The 16,160-nt window shown below is 37.6% G+C and overlaps 1 pseudogene; it reads left to right on the forward strand.

Annotated features, from left to right (window-relative positions):
• LOC113073611 (histone-lysine N-methyltransferase ASH1L-like) overlaps positions 1-16,160 on the forward strand; it is a 39,880-nt pseudogene that overhangs the window by 15,012 nt on the left and 8,708 nt on the right.

The raw sequence follows: 16,160 nt of genomic DNA on the forward strand, positions 1-16,160 counted from the left end.
GGGTATATCAGTATCTTGCAGATAAAATTAAAATAATCAAATAATAGAAACCATTCCATTAAACCATTGGGCATTATTTCAATAATAATTACTGTTGTTCTATTGTTTCCCCTCTGCCAGATTACACACTTTGCATTCAGTTAACAGATCCATACGAATCATGCATGAAATAGAAGTTTATAAACTTAAACGATAGCTTTATGTGCTTTACAGATGAACTTGAAGTCTTTATTCATTCGAGATGTTCAATAATAGATAATCTTTGGCTCGGTAATACAAGTTCATGATCCGATTAGTGAACCAATGATTCTTTTGAGACAATCTTTTAAAATAATAATTTATTTTGTTTAACTAAACCAGTGTGGAAACCAGTGCTTCCAGGGCTCACAAAATCATTAGCCCCACGTCCCGGGGCTATTGTGTTTTCCAGTCCGATGGGCTATCGTGAATAGTGATGTAAAATTCATAACTTGCTTCGCGTTGTTCACTCGCTTGAAGAGGTGAAATGGATCGTATCTGATTGTTTGCACTTGTTTCTAAATATTGCTGGTTCAAGCTTTTTAAACAATTCGTGCGCGTAAGGAGCTTGTCACTCATTCAAAGCACGCGCTGCGAGCAGCATTTCAGACAATGCGCATACAGTGAATTAATTCATCTTTCGCATATCATAACTTCTGAACGAACACATACACACACAATTATATCAAAATAATTGTCTCTGCAAGTATTCTCGTAAACACAGTTGGTTATGTTTTAAGTGAACGTATACAGTGGCCTGCTGTTTAGATAAATTCGCTGTTCTGGAAAAATCTGTCTCTCTCTCTCTGTTTTTTAGACGATGTGAAAGGGGGCGTGTTTTAAGATACACAATGGAGTAGACCAAACTAAACAGGGAGGGAGGGCAAAACACTCATCCAAACAAATGCTTCATTAAATTGGTGGTTATTGCCGGCTTTGGTTGCAATACTCTTATCGCATATCTTGCACTTTGCTGACTCGGCATCCACTTTTATAAAGTGTAGCCACACTTTAGACCTCTTTGGCATTGTAAAACGAAAACATTTTGAGAAAAAACAACTACACTTGTGTTGTGTGACTACGAGTATCTTCAGAAATCCTCCCCGTCACGTCGCGTGGTGGTGGACAGCCAATCATGGCGAATTTAGGTCCTTAAATGCACATATGCTACAAGCTCACACAGACACAGCCGCTTGCCAAAAAAAAAAAACCGCCAACTTGGCTTTTGGAACCGAAATTTGGCACCGACTTTTGGAACCGAAATTTGGCACCGAAAGATAAATAATTTTTCGATACTCATAGTATCAAAGTTTTTCTTTCGATACCATAAAGGCATCGAAGTTCGGTACCCAGCCCTAATTTGTAGCAATAGCAAAAAATACATTGTATGGGTCAAAATGATTTATTTTTCTTTTATGCCAAAAATCATTAGGATATTAAGTAAATATAAATAGGTATTTAAAAATTTTCCCACTGTAAATTAGGGCTGTCACTTTTAGTTCGAAAATCGATTGCAAAATACACTATTAATCTTAAAATAATTAAACAATTAAAAAATATAGATGTAACAAAACTCACAACCAAGCAGAAAAAGAAAATAAAGAATTCAGAAAGTGCAGTATACGTTGCGAAAGCTAGACAGTAGGGCTGGGACAACGCGACGTCGACGCAAAATATGCACGTCGATTCGTCAGACCCAAAACAAAAATGGCGGCGTCGGAGAGTAGAAGCAACTCGACTCGCTCCTCAGACTTTCAGACGTGCTAGATGACACGCAGTCGTTCCACTAAACGTTCGAAATGTGCATAGCAGTGGGGGCGCGAGGACTGGAATTGAGAACCGCTGCTCTAAAGTATGGGAATTCTTTTTTGTTATTTTCATCTGAAAGAATTACAAGATGCACTTATTTCAGTAACCTCGGCCTTTGTGTTTTCAAGGCTTCAAGGTTTTATTGAACGCTACCTCGGACTAAGAAAAGCATTACTTTGCACTTTATTGTGCAAAATAAAATGCACTAATGGTTTCACTTTTCACTAATGTTTTATTTTGGAATTTTAAGAGCAATAAACATATATTGCAATGTTAAGGAATTCATGTTTTTTTTTCATTCAGATATGTAAATCAACATGTATAAATTGCTATTAGTCAATTAATGGGGAGATAATCGAGAATCGAATCGGACTGGGAAAAATTAATCGTTAGATTAATCGTTGCTTTGAAAAAATAATCGCTAGATTAATCGTTTAAAAAATAATAGTTTATCCCAGCCCTACTAGACAGAAAATACCAGCAATTTTACGCACCTATAAGACCCAGTGACGTCGAAAGCGACCTCTTATGCTGCGTTCACACCAAACGTGAATAGAGCGTCTGGTGCGAATAATTTCAATGATAAGCCAATGTAAAGGCGCGTTTACGCGCACTGGAGGTCTCGCCGCGCGGTAGCCTTGAATTCGCCTCATTCGCGCATCTAGTTACACGAGATTCTGAGTTATGAAAAGGACCGTTGCAAGCTGAGAGCGACCGGCTTTTGTGGTGGAAAATTGGTAGTAATACCCCCACCTTGCGCAGCTATACCTGAGTATCCCCGGACATCAGTGCGGTCGGAGCGTGTTTTCTCAACAGCTGGACATACAGTGAATAAAAAACGCTCTGCTCTGCCTAGTGTGTGTCGGTTACGTTCAATAAAAAAACAAACACGGCCTGTTCTCAAGTCCATTTAAAGTTTCATTTTTTTGAACAGTTGTTTGAAATTAATCAATATTTAAAACAATCTTGGAGATTTTTTAAATGCCTAAATCAATGCAGCCGGGTTGAAGCCTGCAGTGATGTTTTTCTTTTGTTATGGCAGCCGTCACCTCTCCATATATATTTTATCGAGAGTGTTGCACTCCTGTTGCTGTTTGTTATTCTACCAGAAACTTCATGCCAATAAATAAGAAATATTGCTGACTTGTGCATTTCCAGCGCTCTCTTTACGTTCGTCTGTTATTTGAAATTGAAAGAGGAAACGTCTTTTTTAGACATGGAAAATCGATTTTACAATCGATTCAATGAACATTTATGTCTTAAAAATCCAAAATGATTTTTTTTCACGAAAGTGACAGCCTTACTGTAAATATATTCAAACTTAATTTTTGATTAGTAATATACATTGCTAAGAACTTCATTTGCACAACTTTAAAGCCAATTTAAAGCCTAACAAACAATACATCAATGCAAAGCTTACTTATTCAGCTTTCATATGATGATTTAGAAAAATTTACCCTTTTTTATAGGTGTGAATGGAAGGAAGAGTTAGTTAATGAATTGGTGAACATATGTAGCCTTGCTTGCTTAGGCAGTCATTGATATGTGATTTGAGCAAAGCGTTAACCATAAGTATTAAATCCTAACATAATAGTGGGGAGAAAATAACAATGAAAAGAAAGATGTGGAAGAATGGGTTTGACTGATGGAAAGATAAGATTAATAGAACATAATAGACTAGACTTTGTTGAAAAGTGAGTTAGACTGAGAGTAAGTTAATTAAAGGGATAATGGAGGATAGAGGGAACACCGTTAATGAAGCCTTGCACACATGAATACATGTAGCTTGTTTTTTAATGAATCTGTGAGACTATCTGAGAGTTATTTTCAGATGCATTAGAATTTGGCTTTTAGGAGATGAGTATAAATTTCTACACCATCTATAATCCAATTTATCTCCACAATTCCCCATTGTTATTTACCTGCTAATAAATGTGTTTTATAGAAAGATGATCTAACCTTGAATTTGAGAATTTAGCCTAGTCACAGTGTTATTATAGAATTTAACCTATTCCTGCTGTTATTCGTATTGAATACTGCTCAACCCTCTACGCACACCTTGGCAATATAATCACCAATGGCTAGTCAATTTTTCAGTTTACTCGCCAGACTGATATACTATTTTAAACACACACACACTCACACATATATATGATAACAATCAGCTTATCTTTGTAAAATGGCACAGCTTCTTAAATCTTAGCTTCTTAATCAGTCAGTCAAGCATTATATTATGGTATTAAGCACTATTTATTGATAGAACTTTAGGGATTAGAACTAAAACTTGATAACCATGTATGAATGCATATTTGCCATTTTAACTGAACTTAAGACTGGTGGTGATACTTAAGATATTGTTGGTCATTCAGGGTTCCTTAAAAAATTTTTTTGTAATAGATCATATTAATTATTTTAAAAGATAATAATACATCTATTTCTACTACCATACTAATAATATGCAATGCACTATGTATTGATGAGCTGCTGGGTTCATGAATATTAATCACATTGTCTGCGTTCGGTCGAACTGATTTGCTGAAATCAAAACAGGGATGGTAATAGATCAGAGCCAGCCAATGAAATTGCCATTTGTGCATTAGCTCCGCCCATTACAACCGCCTTATCTTCTGCTTGTTCTAAAAAACGTAATAATTCTAAATGAACTCCATTATTTTGACAGGAAAATACAACATAGAATATAGTTTACATGTAGCGCATTGATTCAGCGTGGTAAGACACTCGCTCTCTCTCTTTGCATGTGCGAGAAACGGCAAATCGACGGTGAGTCAAGCGCCTTCAAACAGAGTTTACAGTTCATCAAATACAGGTGCTCTGTGCGTCTATTGAGTTGAACTGAAAAGTACAGATCGCTTGATGGAGAGAGAACTCTGAAGCGCTCAGTCAGTGTTCAGCAAGTGAAAATGTGCTAATCTTATAATATCCTTGAACACACACACTGGCGAGTAAAATCTAAGAATTAGAGCCAATGGCTAACTATAGACATCATTTAGTCGCATGGAGTAAAATTTAGTCGCATATGCGAGTGATTTACTCACAATGTAGAGGGTTGCTAAAAGGCCAGTCATTAATACTTGCTGCAAACAGTCCTTTGGAATACACTGGATTTTATTTTATTTTATTTAAACCATTGTTTTCATAATAATTGTCTCTGTTGACTATAAGTTTTTGCATTTTGGTAATTTTGACTGCTTGATTTCTTGAAACATGGGGGACAGTGGGAGATGGGGTGACTTCTGTTAATTGTTATTTTTAATTTGTTTAATTTTTGTGAATATTTTTTTTTTTAGCCACTCAACCCACCTTTTGTTTTAATATCATAGGAAATGTGTCCGGCACGCAGAACCGAGTTAACCAGTCCATTGTTCCTGAGGTTTCTGAGGGTCCCCATCATCGGCACCATCATCACCATCACCCTCCTCTGTCCCTCTCACACTCTGCCTCTTGCCTTTCTCACTGCACTCTTGACCAGTCTGGAAGCACCGCAGCTCTCCGGCCCTCCAGCCGCCAGGCTAGTCCCTCCACATACTCCTCCCAGCCTGCATGCTGCCGTGACTCCCCCCCTTCACATCACTCACATCGGCCCCCTCCCAAAAATAACCTGCACCATGTCAACAAGATCCTCCGTGCAAAGAAGCTCCAGAGACAAGCACGCACAGGAAACAACGTGGTGAAAAAACGAGGTCCAGGCCGTCCCCGCAAGCACCCTCTGCCCTCGCCTCCCCCGTCGCCCCCACCACAGACATTGGAACAGGAGAACCACCCTTTACCTGAAAGGCACAGAGGAAGTGTTCTGTGGGAGGGAGACACCGTGGTTGACGTCATTGAGTCTGTAATACAGAGTCAGCGCAGAAAGGGACGCAAGAGAAAATGCTGGGAAAGGGAGACAGAAGTAGGTGAAGAGGAAGAAGAGGAACCGGAGGAGGAAAAAGAGGTGGAGCGAGAAGAAGAACGACCAGCTGCTAGAGAGGAGGATGTGATGGCGAGAGCTAGAATAGAAGGAGGAAGGGGATGGTTGACGCAAGAGGACGGTTTTCGCAGGTATGTGTTACAAAATATGCAACTGTTCAAAATTTTCAATATTTATTTTTTTGAAGAAATGACTACGTTTATTCAGCAAGGATGCATTAAATTAATGCATGAAATTCTGTTCATATGAGTTTTCTATTCATGTATCATGGTGTAAACAAAAAATTAACTCCTTCCTCGCCAAACTGAATTTTCCGGGCATATATGTTTAAGATGGTATACGGTAAGAAAGGCCCTTGCGCATGTTCTGAAAGAGTTTGGGATTTTTGGATCAAAGAAAGAAGCATAGACCGTGATCAGCACAAACTAGAAGGAGTAACAAGAATGTAGGTCAAAATATCAGATAGAAAAACCACAGAGGTATACCGCTGATGTGTTGATGGATTCAGAGGCCGATCACTCATTATTTGATCATTCTGAATCTATCGGGACAAAGTAGTAGTTGAGGGAGATGCACATGCTGTCACAGAAAGTTCTAGATCTCTAACCGTCAATCTGGACGAAGTCCACCTGTGTGTCTTAAGAGTGGACAGTGACAAATCAGACTGTGACACTTCGGACAGTGAGTGGATGCATTCAAGCTCAAGGTCTCATTTGCCGTTCCCAGGTGTCAGAGCGGATAGAGGTAAGATAAGATAAGAAAATGGCTGAGAATGTGTTCTGTCTTTGTGCACATTTACCACACCGTCGGATAATACAAAAAATATATATACACCATAGCATTTTTATGGATAAATGCATACACACACACACACACACACACACACACACACACACACACACACATATATATATATATATATATGCATATGCGAATATGCAATTTTGGATCTTAGTAAAAATACATATGTACTATAATATTTGTGTATGAATGTGCATACATTTATGTGTGTAGCTGTGTGCATAAATACACAAATGTGTAATGGCCAAATTGTTGCACATTTACCACACTGTTATGTGTATTTATATGTATATATGTGTGTATCTGTGTCCGCTTATTGAAAATAATTACAATTATTCCTATAATTATTTATAGGTAGAACGCAGCAAGGCAGAGGTCGGATGCGGCAAGTACATCAACATGGTGCTGCTGGTGACCAAACAAGGACCACTGTGAGCCATCCGGCTGGAGATGCTGAACCTGAGTGGCATGAAATGAACTGCCAGCCAAAAAAAACATTCCTTTACTGAGAATCCTGGGCCTGTTGGCGATGGCCATGCCGCTGCTCTTGAGTCAGAACAACCTGCAGACTTTGAGTTGTTAATTTCTGATGTACTGATTCAGAACATTGTTGATCAGACCTACCTGTAAGCAGATCAGTTTAATCAAGCTATGGATGGTACTTCACAACATGCTAGAAGTCATGCATGGAAGCCTGTTAAAGTTTCAGAAATGAAAACCTTCCTGGGGCTTTTGTCATTAAAAGTAAAAAACCTACAGGGTAAGTGTAACTCTCCTCGTTCACCCAGAGTGTTATAAAATCATGGACTAGCCAAGAGTTTGCTGGTAGTGAAGAAGAAAATGACGACCCTCCAATTGAAAACACTCCAAGAGCAACGCACAACACCAGTGGAATGTCAGTTTTGCTGTTCATGAACTTGTTCCAATCCTGCCCAGTCCCAAAAAGCAACACCCAACCAGAGGATACAGAGTTTGTGTACTTAAGGGGTACATACAGAAGGAGACCTCGTTCTTCTGCAAAAGTTGTGCCATCCCCTTATATCCTGCAAAATGTTACTCTGTGTACCACTCAAAAGCAACTTACAGTGCCTAAATTTTATTTAAATTATTTTTTTTTTGTATTTTTTTTTTTTGATGGAAATGACATCTGAATGTATTCTGCTTCAAAATGCACTCCTTTGATAAAAATGTTGTTGTTTTTTCCTTCAGCTTTTTGTTCAGAATGTTGTATTTTGACAAAACCAACCTGTGGTGATTTAAAAAAATTATCAAATGACCATAAAATAAAATGTTTTCTTTTGTTTTAAAGCAGAGGCTTGGATCTTCATTTTGGTATTTAGTAGGTTCATATATTCATAGAAGAAAAATATTCTGCCAGTGGCTGGCAATGTTAAAATAAATAAATAAAAAATAGTTAAAGGAAAATAGTTTAGTACAACTGTTTTCAGTATTTGTAAGTTACTTGAGCATCAAATCAGCATATTAGAATTATTTCTAAAGGATCATGTGACACTAAAGACTGTAGTGATGGCTGCTGAAAATTCAGCCCTTTTAAAAATGAACAGGAGTAAAGTACATTTGAAATATATTAAAATAGAAACATTATTTTGAATTGTAATCCTATTTGCCAGTATGAGTGTTTTTTCATGTATTTTTGATCAAATAAGCTATTTTACAGGCTTGGTAAATAAGTGACTTCTCTCAAAAAATAAAATGAAGTGATCTTACCAACCCCAATTTAATGTTGACTTAAACGACACACAACTCTTATCTCGTAATAAATGAAAAAATTTCTTTTCTTTGCAGTGCACTGGAGGGAAAACCTGATGGCCAGTCCAACCCTGAGCGCACAGGCCCTACTTCCCTGGAACAAGCCCCAAACCCATCTGTGACCAGTCAGCGGGAGAAGAGAGTTGCTAGACCACCCAAAAAGAAGTTTCAAAGAGCGGGGCTTTACTCTGATGTGTACAAGACTGACGAGTAAGGATGAGCACACTCATCAAGCCCTTCTTATCATCTAACTTTCATATACCAGGATAATAAACATAACCTCTTTCCATTTCCCTATCAGTCCTCGCAGTCAGCTGCTACAGCTGAAGAAGGAGAAGTTGGAATACACTCCAGGTGAACTTGAGTATGGCCTTTTCCTGCCCCCATTCATGTTGGTGAGTCTTTCATTTAAGCTCAGCTTGCAGTTGTGACCTAATAGTCTGCAGATTTCGACATGCATCAGTTAATTTAGCACCATATCTAATTGCAGTTTGATTTAGGAATCATTTTTTGACATAACCGTTTTAAAGAGCTATTATTTCAACAAGTAAGCTTGTGGACTTGCCAGTATACAGCTTTCATTGTCAATCCTAACTAGTTCATTATGTATGGCCCCTTGGGCAATCCGGCTGATTAGTTATGGTTTATGAGTTATGAGGTGATTAGTTGATTCAATATTGAAATGGTGCAGCCTCAAGTGAAAGGACAAAGAGATTGAATTAAGAACTGCAATTTGTCTTCTGTGTTTGTCCAGGGAAATACTTGAGACAGAAACGCATTGATTTCCAGCTGCCTTATGACATCCTGTGGCTTTGGAAACATGATCAGGTAGCTCCTTAAAACCACATCTTTCTCTGAGTTGACAACTGCATTTGTCATTTTATGTTTTTTGCTACAAAATCATTTTATTAATACGTATTGTGGTCTTGGTTTCCAATAAACATCCTTAAAACAAGACACATATCTACTTGTAGGATATGAAGTTTATAATCTTTCTTATTTTATTATTAAGCTTCCAGAGAATATATTTTTTCATTAAGTTCATGTTTCTTTCCTCATTGTATACAGTGTGTATATATATATATATATATATATATATATATATATATATATATATATATATATATATATATATATTATTTAAGATGATTTTTTGCAGTGTAATGCCTGATTCTCAGCAAAAATCTTTCTACTAAATTATTAATCTTTGTTCTTTGCAGCTCTACAAGAGACCTGATGTGCCTCTCTACAAGAAGATCAGATCCAGTAAGGAGATTTTCATTAGTTTTTGTCACTACCCATAAGCTCAACAGCTCTGTAGAGCAGAACATACTTGTGTTTCCATAAATATACTGATTTGACAGTTGTTGATTTCTTTATCACTATCCTGCTCTCGTTTTTGCACACATTGTGTTTTGCGTGCGTATGTTTGCAGTTGTTTAAGACTATCACATTAATATTTTCCCTCTTAGATGTCTATGTGGATGTGAAGCCTCTTTCTGGCTATGAAGCCACTACCTGTAACTGCAGGCCACCTGAAGAACACCGCGAGAAGGGCTGTCAGGACGACTGTCTAAACAGGTAAGAGGCTTACACCTTCTCTTTTGCTTACTTATTAGTGCAGTTGTAGTTCATAAAGTGGAGCCCATTGGTTTCTAATCTCTATCTGTCTCAGGATGATCTTCGCTGAGTGTTCTCCAAGTACATGTCCGTGTGGCGATCAGTGTGATAACCAGCGTATCCAGAAGCATGAGTGGGTGCATTCTCTCGAACGCTTCCGGGCTGAAGGGAAGGGCTGGGGGATCCGCACCAAGCAGTCCCTACGTGCCGGCCAATTCATCATTGAGTATTTGGGAGAGGTGGTCAGCGAACAGGGGTTCAGGTAGGCACATTTCAGCTTTAAACAAAAGGAGACACAGACTGCAATGAGTTAAAACACGCATCAGTTTGGTTAATTCCATTATGTGAAGTTCAAGTGATATGTATAAACCTTTTTGGGAATGTCATTTATTTTTTGTTGGTTATTATATGTGACCCTGGACCACAAAACCAGTCTTAAGTCCTTGGGGTATATTTTTAGCAATAGCCAAAAATATATTGTATGGGTCAAAATTATAAATTTTTCTTTTAATGCCAAAAATTATTAGGATATTAAGTAAAGATCATGTTCCATGAAGATATTTAGTAAATATCCTACCATAAGTATGTCAAAAACGCGATTTTTGATAAATAATATGCATTGCAACCTAATTTGGAAAACTTTAAAGGCGATTTTGCACCTTCAGACTCCAGATTTTCAAATAGTTGTATCTCGGCCAAATATTGTCTGATCCTAATAAAACCATACATCAATGGAAAGCTAATTTGTTCAGCTTTTAGATGATGTATAAATCTCAATTTTGAAAAAATATTACACTTAAGACTGGTTTTGTGGTCCTTGGTCACACACACACATATATATATATTTATATACATTTCTTTTTTCTTTTTTTTTTTAAAAATCACATAAAACAAAATAGAATTGCTAACATTTTTTAATAGTGTTGATTTAAAACTCTGCACAAAATTGCACAAAAATAAAAGCATTTAAAATATTCTAATTGAGAATGTGAGGGTAACAACCATAGTGCATTAATAAAGGTAAAGTTCAAAAATCCAAGATGTAGCTGACTTTTTTTCTGTAGAACTGTAAAGAAGATTTTTTGCCTTGGTGATTCATAAAATGCAAGTCAGCAGCTGCCCGTCTTTGAGAATTGAAGCATATCAGTGGACACAAAATTAATAGCTGTGGCTCTTGACGATATATGGAGGTGTTATGAAGCAAAACGATTGGTCTGTGCAAGAAAATTAACATTATTTACAACATAATTACCTGCAATCCTTAGCCTCAGGCAATGGGAAATCACATTATTTTTTGTTAACTGGTTCATTCGGATAGTTTGTTTTAATGAACTGGTTCAATTCACTTATTTGTTTGTATAATCACACAATGATGTAACATACACACAATTATATTATTAAGGCACCCAATAATGATTGATGGATGTTTAAAAAAAAACCTTGAAACTTTATAAACCTTGAAGAATATTATCACACTTTCAGCCAGTCTGTTTTGTATTTAGGAGCCGCATGATGGAGCAGTACTTCTCCAACAGTGGGCACTACTGTCTGAATCTGGACAGTGGCATGTTCATCGACAGCTACCACATGGGCAACGAGGCTCGGTTTATCAACCACAGCTGCGAGCCCAACTGTGAGATGCAGAAATGGTGAGTGAAACAAAACCGCTGATGAGTCACTGAAGAAGTATGGTAAAAAAAAATCCATCAGCTTCTGATGATCTGAAACAGAAAGGTCATTTTTAAGGATGAGTCATTGAGGATGTGGACAACCACAAGTACTGAGAGAGCAATGACTCTATCTTTAGACTTTAGAAATTGCTGAATTATGAGTAAGCCGTGGGCATGTTGACCAAATTAAAGAAGAAGAGGTCACTGCTGTGGAAACTGTTGTTTCATAAATTAGTTCAATAAGTCAGAATCTAAAAGATTATATATTAGCAATGAGATTGTTAATCAAGATCCAGAGTCAGTGAGCAATATCTGCTTGGTACTGTGACAGAATTACACACACGTTGAGTGTTGGTGTTCACACACATTCCACAAAAAAATGTAATCTCCTCCATCTCTTGGTCTGTTTATGTTTTTCTCTTTCATGCACACATACACACATTAAAAACAGTGCTTGTAGGCTGGATGGTGGCAGATCATTCATCTTGTCACAGAAGAGCGATTATCTGTAGCTTGTGTTTTAGGGTGGGGGACACAGCTGTGCTGCCCAGGGGTTAGCTGTTAGAGCACACACACACAACCACGTCTGTGCCAAAAATGACCTCATTCTACCTTATTGCATAATGTACAACTCAGCCTAGTTGTTCAGTATCAAGCCCAGAATGCTTGATGTTGCTTGAGTTTGTTTGCTTTCAAGGCTCAACATTCATGTGCAATGCAGCTACAATATATTAATATCCAGCGATATTGTCGACTTGATTGCATAGTTACTATTTAAAATGAACTGAGCTGAATGATGACATCACTAATTCAATGATGAACTGCCTTTAACTGAAAATTGAGTGTTTACTATTGTCATTTTGCATTATATGACACTCTACTTAATACTGGACGGTTACTTTGACACAATCTGTTATGTTAAAAGCACTATAGAAATAAAGGTGACTTGACTATTAAAGCAGTAAGACAGGTAAGACGTCTACCGTGGTTACACTACTGTTCAACAATTTGGGGTCAGTAAGATTTTCTTGTTTTGAAAGAAATGTATAGTTTTATTCAGTAAATTGATCAAAGTGACCGTAAAATGTTTACATTGATGCAAAAATTATATTTTTATTATTAAAAAGTCCTGAAGAAATAAAATGAATCACTGATCCAATGAAATATTAAGCAGCTCAACTGTTTTCAACATTGATAACAATAAGAAATGTTTCTTGAGCAGTAAACCAGCGTGTCAGAATGATTTCTGTAGGATCATGTCACACTGAAATAATGGCTGCTAAAAATTCAGCTTTTTCACCTTAGATGTAAATTATAAAATAATAGAAAACAGTTATTTTAAATTGTAATAATATTTCACAGCATTACTGGTTTCAATTAACGGAATGACCATTTCTTTTTAATTGTATATATAAAATATTGTAAGTAAATTTGTAAGTAGCCGCAACAATCTGTATTATTGCATTAGAAACTTGAATAAGCTCGAGTCTGTCTTTCTCTCAGGTCGGTGAATGGAGTGTACCGTATTGGTCTGTTTGCTTTGAAAGACATCGACAGCGGAACAGAACTGACATATGACTACAACTTCCACTCCTTCAACACAGAAGAACAGGTATGTTGGAAGAGTTGTGCTCACCCGGGTCCTGCATGTCTGATACATGTACATACACGTGCACAGTGTGTATATATGCAGCTGTGTTTTGTAGCGGATGCTTTTACTTCATTGGTCAGGATCGGCGGTGTTGATTCAGTCACTCATAGCCACTTAATAATTTCAGGGTTTGGATTTATTTATTTATTATATTATATATTATTACAATTCTTTTAACCTTCTTTTTTTTTTTGCATTAAAGCATCTGGTCTTTCATTCGTGTTTGTTGATGATTGAACTTCTAGTAGATGTTAAACATTTTCCTCCTGCTTGCCAAATTATATTTCTCTGCTCTTGTTGCTATGCAGCAAGCCTGCATGTGTGGCTCAGAGGGTTGCCGTGGCATCATTGGCGGCAAGAGCCAGCGAATCAATGGGCTGCCTGGAAAGGGGGGCGGATCAGGGGGCGGGGCCCGGAGGCTGGGAAGACTGAAAGAGAAACGCAAGTCCAAACACTCACTGAAGAAGCGGGTATGACAGTTCATTCAATAATGATACACTACTATTGGCTACAGTAGCTACTAGTACAACATTTTCCTAATGCGAAACCATTTTTGTTTCTATTTGACCTTTAAGGAGGAAGAATCCAGTGACAGCAGCAAGTTTTACCAGCATCTTTTAATGAAGCCTATGTCAAACAGAGAGAGGTAGGATGCCATCTCACACTTTTTATTTTCACACTATTTATTTGTTTTAAAGGGTCATATTTGACGTGCTTTGCAAGTCTAATTAAAAGTCAGGGATGTTTTTGTGCCAAAAACAAGTCATAATTTTAATTTACATTTGGCACATTGAATTAAACGATGTGACTTTATATGCCGTCTAATATAATAGACTAATCTCTCAAACTCGGACATCCCCCACTGATTTTTTTTGTTTAATTTAGAAACTTTGTGCTGAAACATCGAGTGTTCCTGCTGCGGAATTGGGAGAAGATGCGGGAGAAACAGGAACTTCTGAAGCGAGAGGGAGAGAGAGAGCGAGAGAGGGAGAACAGTGGTCTTTCTCTATACACCCGCTGGGGAGGAGTCATCCGCGATGATGGCAACATCAAGTCAGGTGTGTGGACGTGCACAAGTTTCTTATTATTCTGCTTGGAGTCAATGTTGCATGATTAGCATTGTTTTGCTTTTTTCCCAGATGTATTTCTGACTCAGTTCTCAGCGCTGCAGACGTCACGCTCTGTGCGCACACGAAGACTTGCGGCAGCCGAGGAGAACATGGAAGTTACACGCACTGCACGCCTGGCACACATCTTTAAGGAGATTTGTGACATGATCACAAGCTACAAAGGTAAACAGATGCTAATTCATTCACACAAACACCATCATACTCACACCCATAAAAACCTGCAGTTTTTGCTATTGATTGTATTATCGGCAGTCACTTCAATGGCTGCATAATCATTTTCATTATGCACGGCAAGAAGCAAAGGTCATTTTCAATTATTTAGTTATGCAAAATTCATATAGTGAGGTATGCGATTCTGCAAAAGGCTTTGATTTTTATTTAATCTAGAATGTTTATTCTACTTTCAATTTAATGTTAGTGCATTTTTGTTTTAATGCCTCAGTCCCATGAGACTTACTTTCAAATAAACACATTGCTTGTGACCTGCATTCTCACATAATCAGTTGCTTTCTTGTTCCTTGAAGATTCATCTGGTCAAACTCTTGCTGCTCCGCTGCTTAACCTGCCTTCGAGGAAGAGGTGAGAAAAATATTATGTTCTTAGTACAGATAATTTCCTATATAAATATGTACTTTTTGAATATTTGGTGCAGTTAAGGAGTCTGCAATAACATTTTCTGATGTATTAAAAACTGCAGTGAGAACAGCCTAAGTTGTGTTTTATGATCACTGTGGCGTCTTCATCTTTCACAGCAATACTTACTTTTTTGTGCTATGTCCATATGTGTCCACAGGAATGTACAGTACTATGAGAAGGTCACCGATCCGCTAGATCTCAGTACCATAGAGAAGCAGATCCTCACTGGTCACTACAAAACCGTCGAGGCATTTGATACAGATATGCTCAAAGTGTTTCGCAATGCTGAGGTAAGTGTCTCTTACACTCATTACTTACAAATATGATTATATCATTATGGCTAATGATAATGAAAATAATTATAATTGATAAAATCATTGTAGTTAATGTAATATATACAAATAATTAATTTGGAAAAAAATTGCACTTTGTAATTTGAAGTTAAAAATAATAGTATAAAATAATAGTATATAAATATAATATAAATATTTTTATATATTTAAATATATATTATGCAACATAATGTGTTGCATGTGTAGCAACATAACATGGGCAAACCCACATCTACCAAATGATGCAAACAATTTACTTTCCTTAATCTCTGTTGTACATTTCCTTATTCTCAACAGAAATATTATGGCCGTAAGTCTGCTGTAGGTCGTGATGTGTGCCGACTGAGGAAGGCATACTATGGTGCGCGTCATGAGGCTGCTGTCCAGATTGATGAAATTGTGGGCGAGACGGCCAGTGAGGCCGACAGCTCTGATTCGCTGGAGAGAGACCACGCCCACCATCACCATGACGGAGGAGGCAACCATGACAAAGACGATGATGTGATTCGCTGCATCTGTGGCATGTACAAGGATGAGGGGCTCATGATCCAGTGTGAGAAGTGCATGGTATGTGCTCATAAACAAGATTACAGATTTGAATCCCTAATTTCCCTGTTGAGGAGAGCTGTCACCAAACTAAAGATTTTCACTTCGTAGACTGTAAAATTGGCAAGGAGTGATCAGATTGCATATCTAGGGACCTGAATATTAAAGAGACTTAGAAATACAGTCTTTTGTCACAAAAAGCAACCATCTAGAGTAGCGGTTCCCAGCCACGTTCCTGGAGGCCCCCCA

This window comes from Carassius auratus, unplaced genomic scaffold, assembly GCF_003368295.1.
Source record: "Carassius auratus strain Wakin unplaced genomic scaffold, ASM336829v1 scaf_tig00012509, whole genome shotgun sequence".
In the NCBI taxonomy this organism is placed as follows: Eukaryota; Metazoa; Chordata; class Actinopteri; order Cypriniformes; family Cyprinidae; genus Carassius; species Carassius auratus.